This window comes from Cygnus atratus, chromosome 2 (assembly GCF_013377495.2).
Source record: "Cygnus atratus isolate AKBS03 ecotype Queensland, Australia chromosome 2, CAtr_DNAZoo_HiC_assembly, whole genome shotgun sequence".
Taxonomy (NCBI): Eukaryota; Metazoa; Chordata; class Aves; order Anseriformes; family Anatidae; genus Cygnus; species Cygnus atratus.
In genome coordinates, this window is record NC_066363.1 from 99,292,688 (window position 1) to 99,301,476 (window position 8,789).

Below are 8,789 nucleotides of genomic sequence, written 5' to 3' on the forward strand. Positions count from 1 at the left end.
GCTCAGCAGGTTGGCTCTGGCCAGCGCCAGGTCCCTTTTGGAGCTGGCTGAAGCTGGCACTGAGCTGACATGGAGGGCAGTCGCTGGGTTCTTCACAGGGGTCATCACTGCAGCTCCTCTGCTACCAAAACCCTGCCACATAAACCCAATACAACCTACTAGTAAAACAGCATGTATGCTGTTCCCTTCCAATTCATTAGTGTTATTGGTAAATAACATGTTCTGACAGGTTTTGTTAAATGTTTTTTTTTTTTTTTCCCAGAAAGAAATTACTTAAATATGTTCTAGTAGAGGATTTAAAAGGTAGACAGGAAGTCATGGATATGAACAATGCGACAGTAATGCATTTGTCAATAAAATCACCTATCTAATATATTAGGAGATCTCTTCAAATTCCCATTTGTTCTGTTTCTTTTTGTGTGTTCTAACCTTCTGTCTGATTTGAACCTAGCCACTTGCCTCTCTTATTGGCCTATGAATTAGAGTCCCAGTCATCAGAACAGCTGAGTTGACAGCCGCTCTTACTGAGCGTAGGTGGCATTCGGTTGCTTCAGAATCAATGCATATCTGATGTAGTTTATCTAACATGAACTGTTCATGGAAAATTGGAGTTATGTGCATGATCTTTTGGGTTCTTTGGAGTCACTTTAGGACAAAATCTTCTACTCCCTGTATTTATTAAAAAAAAAAAAGGAAAAAAAAGACACAATATTGGGACTCCGATGCAATTACATAGTGTGTTACAAACTACAACATATTGTGTAGTTTAGAAGTGCTCTGTTAAGGAAAAAAAACACTACTATATTGTTGGTTTCTGTGACTTTATCATAATAGTGATTTCCTTCAAAATAATTCCTCCTTTTTCTCTGTGGTTTAAGCAGATTAATCAGTTCATGCAAGAAATGTTTATGTGTAAACCCTTGTAATCTGTGCCACAGAGACTATAGGAGGTCTGTACTACAGTGATAGTGTTGTTTCTTAATATAACTTCCAAAGATAATGAAGTTAAGGCTGATTCAGTTCTAGTCTGACTTCTATCACCTTGCCTAATGAAAAAGGGAAACATTTGTGTTTGGTGGTTTAGTTGATGTAAAAAGCATGACTAGCTGCATTCCATCTCATTTCTTCTTGACTGCTGACAGTGACTGGCATTTCTTGAAATAATGTAAATGTTTTAACAAGCGTACTGGGTGTAACGAGTGCCAGAACTGAAATTCTTGCTGCACAGAAAAGCGACCAGTCAAGATTTTCTTTTCACTGTAGTGAAACTTTGAGACACCATCTTTAGCAACGAAACAGTAGCTCAGTCCTGAAGTACTCTCAGTCTTTGGCTTCCCTACCAAGATGCAGAATTACTCCAGTTGCAACGACTTTTTCAAATGTGCAGTTATGTTCTCTGACCTGCTGCAAAACCACTGAAGTCGACGGGCATTCAACATCCACAAGATGGTAAGTTTTCTGTTACTGCTCCTTCTAGCTGAATTTTGGTTATATTTCAAAATTTTTCTTAAAGCAAAGTACCTCATTTTCTTTAAAAAACAAACAAAGCACCACCACCAACAAAACACTTTCACTTTTTAAAGCATTTGACCATTTCGCACATTTAACTGTATCATAGAAAATTCTCTTGTCACTATTGGAAATGAACTAGGACAGTGTGCTGTCACTTCTCCCAACGCTCAAATCTGGTAGCCTGAGAGTTGATGTCTTGATGAGGAAGAGTGTAAGTCTTTAGCAGCATTGTCAACCTAAGATGTGATACAAGGCATAGCAGAGTATCCTCAGGATATTCCTAATTTCTCATTTCCACTGTGCATAAACAAGAATGTGCATATACAGCAGACCAAAGGAAATGGTGGTTCTGAGATCTTCAGAAACTGACATTAATGTTGCAGAGCTGTTGCTGTGCATCTTCACTGAAGTAGTGGGATCATGATCTTACCGCTTCTGAACATATGAAGATTAAAAATACATTTTCACCTCTTCAGATAGACCAGAGATATAACTAAACCTGCTGTAGCATTAAGCTATGTTTTAATTTCATCTGATGGTTGCTTATAAATTTCATAACAGAAACAAATTCAGTAGTTACCATCCGTGTAAGCAGAAACATGGACTATTGCATATGGCTTCACTCAAACTTCCATTTCTTCAACTCCTATCTACCTTTCTTTTTACATTACCTTCCACAAAGAAAGGGGTGACATTAGGTAACTGCGCTGGCTCTTTTCATAAAAGAAAATATCAATTCCAAAAAAAATCCATGTTTTGATCAAATGTCTTTACTAGCTAATCTTCAGCTGTCTGAGTGCCTTTTTATATATGGTGCAAGAGAAGGCAGAATAGATTGCATATCACACTCTGATAAAACATTCTTGCTTATAAAAGACAATTGTTTGGACAACCAGGAGAAATAATAGGCACCAGCTGAAATCTGATCATGAAAATACACATCTGATAGTGATGCTATGCCCTAGGTCACAGCTTGGTCTAACGCTTGAGGATTTCTTGCAGCTGCTTTTAATGATTTCATTAGTGTCTCATGCTGAAAACAGGACATCTTTGTTGTTTTTGTGTCATTTATCCCATTTCTGTGAGAGAAAATATAAACACTTGTAAGTGGGGGAAAAAAAAGAGTTGAAGACTACTTTTTTTTTTTCTGCTTCAGAGACCAGCTCATCCAAGTAAAAAGAAAGTAACCAGCATCAACTTTTAAATGTGTCTGTTTAACTACTCTGCGACAGATAGAACTATAATATCTTTGAAGGGGTGATTTACCTGGTAGGGAAGCATAAAAGCAGTACTTATGTTTATTTTATTGCACACGTAATAGTGCTCGTTTAAGTTAATGAGCTTAAATTGCATTGAAAAGGAATCGGTTAGTATGAAAGAGTGATTTAATGAAAGGGTTTTTATGAGATTATTCCAAGAGTGGAGGAGTTGTCTTTTCAATAGAACTACATCAAAATGTTATTCCTGCCATTTGTTTGTCATTGTTTTGTCATATGTCTGCTGTGTACCTAAATGCTTCTGTGTTCTTTAAAAAAAGCAACAACTAATAATTGAAGGAGTTACTTGTAATAGAATATGTTTTCAGTGAACAATTCATTAATATTCTTGGGCACTTTGTATGATCTTCCACTGATATAAACTGGAGCTATGTTGGTTAATATAATCTGAAGAATTGTTCTGAACTGTAACACTGTCACTCTGGAGTTGTCGCTCTTTACTGCAGTCATTTTCTTTTAGTTGGGAGCTAATAGGAGCCATATATTTCTGAAGTTTTTGTAATGTAGGGTAGTAATCACGCTATTCTTCTTCAAACTGGCCTTGCAGTTGTTTTGCTTTTTCTTCCTATCTTTTTGCAATTGCTTTTAGAGAACCAGCTCTGCTTTCGTAGTGCATTCCTGTTACACATGTGCTTTTGGTAAATGTAGTTTAATACGTGGAGCAATTGTATGTTGGATAGCCTCCAGATTTCTTTTTCTCTCTCTTCTTGTTTAGAAGGCAGGTTTTGATTTGCGTTCACAGAATCACAGAATGGTTTGGGTTGGAAGGGACCTTAAAGACCACCCAGTTCCAGCCCCCTGCCATGTGCAGGGACACCTCCCACCAGACCAGGTTGGCCAAGGACCCATCCAGCCTGGCCTTGAACACCTCCAGGGATGGGGCATCCACAGCTTCTCTGGGCAGCCTGTGCCAGTGCCTCACCACCCTCTGAGTAAAGAATTTCCTTTTTATATCTAATCTAAACCTACCATCTTTCAGTTTAAAACCATTACTCCTTGTCCTATCCCTACACTCCCTGACAACGAGTCTCTCCCCAGCTTTCCTGCAGGCCACCCTTAGGTACTGGAAGGCTGCCCTAAGGTCTGACTGGAGCCTTCTCTTCCCCAGGCTGAACAACCCCAACTCCCTCAGCCTGTTTTCATAGCAGAGGTGCTCCAGCCCTTTGATCATCCCTGTGGACCTCCTCTGACTCATTCTAATAACTCCATGTCCTTCTTGTGGTGGGGGCCCCAGAGCTGAATGCAGTACTGCAGGTGGGGTCTCGAGAATTTATCCATTAGGTATTTAGGTATGGTCTTGATTTCACTGAGACCGTTCCCGTTGTCATATGCTTGCTTTTTGAGACAAGGGCTGTTTTCTTTGTATGCAGTTACATGGCTCTCTGGTGCTAGTAATCGAATACTTAGCAAAAAATAACAACAAAATAACAACAGAGAATAGTGTAATGAGGATTAGTTGAACTGGATTAATATTGTTTTTAAATCAGGGGATTTAGTCACGTAATCAAGCTACTATATCTTATTGAGTTACCATCCAGCAAGGCATGCAGTAGTTCTACATTGCATATACAGGATTATTCCAACCACATTCAAACAATTAGATTTAGGTGAAAACATTTGATCCTCTGGCTGCCTGGCATATTAGTACAGCTCAGTTGACATGTAGTGAATCTCAGAGATATGGCAACTGAATCTGAGCTTAAATATACCCGTATTAGAAGCTGCACAGATTAAAGTGTTTCTACAGGTTATAATGAAAACAATAATGAAAACAAACATGTGGGTTTTAAGGCTCTTGTATGTAGTGGATTGGAAAACACATTACTGTGAAAAGTTAAATTTCATCGTTTCTGTCTTTTTCATCTACCATAAATCAAAATGGTGGCAAGGATAAACTAGTGATTTATGTGGTGAGGACAGATTTATTGTACTGAATGACTAAGACATCGCTTATTCTGTTCTTACTTTCAAACTTTGTTTAAACCACTCAGGAGTCTCTTGCATGCTGTGCTTCTTTTGAAGTGTCCGTAAAAAAGGAGCAATGTCACTCTATTAACACTACTTAGGTTGTAGAAGTGTTTATTATAAAGTAGAAAACTGTAAGGCTTTTAAACAAACGAAAGAAAACTGAAATGGGAAAGCTATTCTTTGTAGGCTTAAGTTGTTTATCTCCTAAGAGCATGAGCCAGACCTCTGAACGTTTTGAAGGGAGTTGCACTGATGAGTCAGATATTGATCACATATTAGTGCGTGGGATTACTTTTGTTCTGCATACAGACCACTTATAATGCAGGTTAATAATTTTTCCTATCCTGAATCAGTCAGGCACAAAGTTAGATTCAGCTGTTTTGATGAAATCTTATAGAAAAAAAAAAATGCAAGGTAGGGAAGAATGTGCTATAGCTAGGTAATGTTCTGTTTATTCACTGAAATACTATAAATCAGCTAAGTCCTCAGGGACTGGAAAGTATTTAACTATTAATTACAAACCCCACTGCTGCCAAACCCCTCAAGCTCTAAGGCAAATGCTTAACTTACAGAGTTTGGTATCATGGTATTTCTTCCCTACCAAGATTAAAAAAAAAAAAAAGATCTTTTCAGAAATGTGTTTCCAAACATCTTGATGCTCAGAAAAATCTGGAAATAGTGAGTGAAGTCAGTATAGTGTTTCATGATTATCAGTGGTTCTTTGTTCATTGTTACCTCATTTGTTTTATAACACCTTGAATTACTGCTTTTTCTTACTTTACCTTCCTTAAGAATGTGCAAATAGTGTTTGCATGTACATAGTAAAAACATTTAATAAAAAACTTAAAAGATAGGTAAGGTACTCTGAAACCAAGTTATTCTATTCTAAATTTACTATTGGTATGATGTGGTAAGTAAAAGAATGAAAAAGAATAATCATGGCAATTATACCGTATATCCACCTTGTTTTGGTCTAGTTTCCTGCAAGTGTATAAGGATCTTAAAATTTCTATTTTAGTTCTACTGTAGAGTAGTTTTGTAAGACTGGAGTACCTTTGTGTGAGCAAAGACAAAGCTTTCTAGTATGTAACACTAATGTTGTTGTATCCCTAAAAAAAAAAAGATTTAATGAACAAGAAATGGAATAATTGCATGAGTAATTTTTTATTTCAAAGTTTGCATCAGCTTTCACATGCTGTTGGAGATATGGGGAAGACTGAATTAGAAACACACTATCTTTAGTAAGTAGTAGAAGTAAATGTCATCCTGCTCCTTTTTCTAATCTCAGCATTTCCGTTTGCAATCATATATGCATTAAAAAAAGTGCTTACATGGACATGCTGTTGAGTTACTGAACATGATCTATGTTTTGCTTTAGGACCAACAGATTTATGTCTGAATTTTACCTCCTGTTGCATCTTAAGCAGGTGAAAATCTATGTTAACAATCCATTTTCTGTTTCACCTCTCCCTTCATGTTATCTTGAAGAAACTGATTATAGACATACTTTTGAAGTCTGATTAAAGATTTGGAACACTTTGTGAAATAAGGATTCGTCTGATGTGAAATGATTGGTTCGGCTAATTGGAAATAACACGTTACCAGTCTGGGACTTCTGGAAGTGAGGCTTGAGATTAAGATGGTATAAGAAAATGTAATAAGGCATGGGAAAGGGGGGGGAAGTGATATAACAGTAGTTAGTTTCCCACAGGTAAATTTAAGTAAACAGACTTTGATATGTATAAAGCATGAGCTAAAGACAGTTATTTTGGACTTCAGTTTTCACTAATTTTTGTATCTCTGTAGGAATTTGTGAAGGGACTCCAGCCCACTTTAATTGGTATTCCTGAGGACCAAAGCTCACGTACTGAACTCCAATTTTATGCAGCTGGAGAATTCTGCATGAGAGTTGGCTTAAAATTCTATTGGAATTGTGGAGAAGTATTTATCTTTTCTTGTTAAACTGTATGTGAAAAAAATTGCCTTGTTTATTCAGCCCTTCTCCATTAAAAGCCATCCTGCAAACAGTGGGTTCATTCTCAAAAACATGAATGCAAAAATGTATTGCTGATGAGTACATTTGTTTTTGCCCCATTACCATAAGCCAGCAAACAAAACTGGGAAGAACAACAACAACAACAAAACCAAACACCAAAACAAACGAACAAACAAAAAAAAAACCAAGCCAAACCACTAAACAGTGCCACAAAGTTGATTGCTCTGGAGAGACAGAGTTTTGTTTTTTTTTTTTTTTTTATTTTTCCTCACATCTCCCCACAATGACCGCTCACAAACATGCAACTTAATCTCTAACGTACTAGGTATCTTGCATTCAAGTTACTAATATCATAGATAAAATCGTGGAATTTTAATTTACTGTCACAGAGCACACACTGATACTCTTCTACTGTGCTTTGGTCCCTCATTTTGTACCTACAGTAATTTTGGTGCAAATTGTAATATTTCGGTGCAAAGAGGAAATTATCTACAAATACAAAGCCGAATGAGATCCATCTGCAACTCAGGCTGTGCATCCATGTTTATGTTACATAGGACATCAGTTCAAGGGTTTATTAAAATTGGAGTCACTGCTGTACCTTAGATCTTTGTTTATTCCTGCTAAAGCAGCACTATGAATTTCCAGTGTAGATGTCCCTTATAATCTTCTATCTTTGCTGAAATAAATCATCTAGCAGTGAAACTGGGCAGGATTATATTCAGTAAGAAGAATATAACTTCATTTTTCTGATTTGTGTTGATAACTTTGCCTTGACTTAAAAATCTGGTTTAAGCACGTAACCACAGTTTCCAAGTAATACTTGGGTATTAGCATAATAGCAGTCTTGATTCTTTTTTTTCTCCCCAGAATTATTTTCCATATAAATTTTTAGACATTAGCAGACTGTCCCAAATTTGACTGCTTAATCTGACTGAAAATAATATGTACCATTTGGCTGCTCTAACAGCTACTTGTTCCTCTGAAATTCAGTAATTTCTTCTCTTTTAGAGATAATACCAGCAATCAATTTACTCCTTTTGTCCTTCATTAATGATTTTTGCAGGGGGTTCATTACATTCACGAGAATATAATGTAGACACACTTACCCAGGTGGAGAATGTGTCTATCTGTATGTATGAACTTAGTTATAGCTCCATCTAATCATAATACATTTTCTAGCTGCGCACAATGTGCTGCCTCCATTAAATCTGCAATTTGAATCTTTTACCAAGGACTGAGTTTTTGGAAGAGGATTTAAGGGCAATGAATGCCTAGTTTCAAAGGCCTATGTCACATCATTGCAACAAATTTCAGCCAGGGTACCTTCTCTTTTTTTTTTTTTTTTTCCCTTCCCAGCCCCATGGAAGCACACACCACCTTTTATTCACCTTATTGTGCTTTTGGCATTCCAGAGAGCTCATCTGTAGAGCAGTCTCATTCCTTTAATTTCCTTTTCTCATTTCAGTGTGATATACAAAGCATCACGCACTTGTGCACAAAATCTTGCCCATAGTGAATGATGGCCCATGATAAGTCACTTATTTTTCAGGTGGGCAGGATGGTCACCTGCAGTTAAACATTCATTCAGAACAGGCTAGTTCTGCTGTCGTAGAGGAAAATGAACGCTTCCCCCTGCTTCCCCCATCTACCTCCCTCTCCAAGGCCTTTGAGTCCATGAACTTCCTTGCTCCAACAAGGAACATGGCTCTTTGTCAAAGAGCTGGCCATGAGACCTGTGCCAAAAGGGAGGTAAGAGTGTGAGTGGAAGCAGAAAGTGGATTTGGGTGACCTGTGGAACTCCTTGGATTGTTGTAAACGTTACGCAGAGGTGAATTTATACACAATCAGCAAATCTCTCAGAATGCAAAGTTTGCCATGAGCTGGGTAACTGACTGACTGGTAATTTAATGGAGTTTTTGGATTAGTGCTTCTGTGATTTGTTAGTGATGATACCAGTTCCTGTGCGTTGGGACTGATGTTGAGAATTCAGGAAATGCAATGTAAAGGTGGTACAACAAATGTAGCCAGAAAAG